This window comes from Dipodomys spectabilis, unplaced genomic scaffold (genome assembly GCF_019054845.1).
Source record: "Dipodomys spectabilis isolate Male_0828 unplaced genomic scaffold, ASM1905484v1 ptg000227l, whole genome shotgun sequence".
Taxonomy (NCBI): Eukaryota; Metazoa; Chordata; class Mammalia; order Rodentia; family Heteromyidae; genus Dipodomys; species Dipodomys spectabilis.
This window is the reverse complement of record NW_024870904.1, coordinates 6,865,168-6,867,233: the sequence shown is the minus strand read 5'-3', so window position 1 is coordinate 6,867,233 and position 2,066 is coordinate 6,865,168. Positions and strand designations below refer to the sequence as shown.

At 44.7% G+C, this 2,066-nt stretch overlaps 1 non-coding gene across 1 annotated transcript; it reads right to left on the bottom strand.

Annotated features, from left to right (window-relative positions):
* Positions 1–1,447: 1,447 nt before the first annotated feature.
* LOC122123363 lies at positions 1,448–1,554 on the bottom strand. The gene has a single exon (XR_006150380.1). It is a non-coding gene; the product is annotated as a U6 spliceosomal RNA (small nuclear RNA).
* Positions 1,555–2,066: the final 512 nt, after the last annotated feature.

Here is a 2,066-nt window from a genome sequence, read left to right as displayed (position 1 = left end):
GAACTTAGCTCCTTAGGAGTTAAGTATGCTTCATTGATACGATTGCTATGAAGATGCCAGGAGATAATTTAAATCATGTAGCAACACGCATGGGCCTTTTTTGTTTACTGTGAATTGGGAAGATTGTATTTGCATAAACAGAACTTCAAATACACCACAGGGACAAGCATGGTGGCTCACACCTGTAGTCCCAAACTACTTGGGAGGCTGAGGTAGGAAGATCAAAAGTGCAAGACCTTCCTCGTCTGACAAACAAATTAAAGGAAAAGGGTGAGAGGCAAGAAATAGTCTTTCAAGTGGTAGAATATTTCCTTTGCAAAGCACCGGGCTCTGAGTTCAAATCCCAGAACCATTAAAAAAAATAACAAGGCAGGCTTTATGTTTGATGAGTGAAGCGTTCTCAGAGCCCTGGCACTAGATCCATAGCTATGGATGCCATCTCTTAGCTGCTTTGCTTGCTCTAGCTACCTGCTAAGAGTGTAGTAAATGCTGTTATTTAATCCAACGGCCTCAGAAGAAGGCATTCTGTCTTGCTGACAAGAAGATGATGATGTTCAGAGAATGTGTGTGTGTGTGTGTGTGTGTGTGTGTGACGGTCCTAGGGCTTGAACTCAGGGCCTGGATGCTGAACTGGGTCTTTAGATCTCAACCTCCTGAGTAACTAGGAAGCATGAGCCATTGGCAATCCAGTTTCTCATTTTATTTTTATTAATATCTTTTTTGTTGTTGTGGCTGTTTGTTGTTGAAGCTTGAACTCAGGGCTTGGGTACTGTCCTGGAGCTCTTTTGCTCAAGGTTAGCGCTCTACCACTTTGAGTCACAGCACCACTTCCGGTTTTTTTGGTGGATCATTGGAGCTAAGTCTCTCCGACTTCCCTGCCCCAGATGGCTTTGAACGCTGATCCTCAGATCTCAGCCTCCTGAGCAGCTGGGATGACAGGTGTACAAAGGGGGTTTCAATTCAAGATGTCAGTTTATGAGTACAATGTATCTTGATCCCTGTCCCCCCCCTTCCGTCATTCTCTCCATGGTAACCATTTTGTCAAACTGTGAGTTAGTTTTTTTTTTTTATTGTTGTTGTTGGTTGTGGGGCTTGAACTCTGGGGCCTGGGTGCTGTCCCTCAGCTCTTCAGCTCAAGGCGAGTGCTCTACACTTGAGCCACAGCGCCACTTCCGGTTTTCTAGGGGTTTATTGGAGATAAGAGTCTCACGGACTTTCCTGCCTGGGCTGGCTTTGAACCATCATATTCAGATCTCAGCCTCCTGAGTAGCTAGTGTGAGTTAGTTGTTGGAATCCTCTCCTCCATATACCATACTTTAACCACTATGTTTGTGTCTAGATGCCTGTGACCCTGTATACATTGACATGTATATTTATACCTTAGATCTAACTCCCACCTATGAGAGAAATCATACCTTACTTTTGTCTGTCTGCGTCTGACTTACTTAAAAATATGGAATGCTTCCTGCATTTGTGTGTCATCCTTACACAGAACCATGCTAATTTTCTCCATATCATTCCAATTTTAGTATATGTGCTACCAAAAGGGAGTGCTGCATCATAAATTTATCTTTGGTTTTGTTTTGTGTTTGGGCCATTTCCTGGGGCTTGAACTCAGGGCCTGGGCACTGTCCCTGAGCTCTTTGCTCAAGGCTAGCACTCTACCACTTGAGCCACAACGCCACTTCCAATTGTAATGTTTCATGCGATACAAACCACGCTAACCAAGCAACTGGTGGTTCACACTTGTCATCTTAGCCACCGAAGAGGCTGAGATCTGAGGATCATGGTTCAAAGCCAGCCTGGGTAGGAAAGTCTGTGAGACTCTAATTTCCAGTGAACCACCAAAAAAGCCTGAATGGAGCTGTAGCTCAAGCGGTAGCAGAAGTTTTGGGGGGTCCTTCCATCTCTCACACTGGAGATCAGAAGCAGGGGATATACACAGTCTTTCTTTTGTGAGTCTGAACATGCTGTGTTTATTTACTGACTCTGACTAAGGAAGTAGAGGAAGGGTTAGGGTCTTGTTCCTCTTTGAGTCTGCCCCAGGGCCATCATGCTGTTTCTGG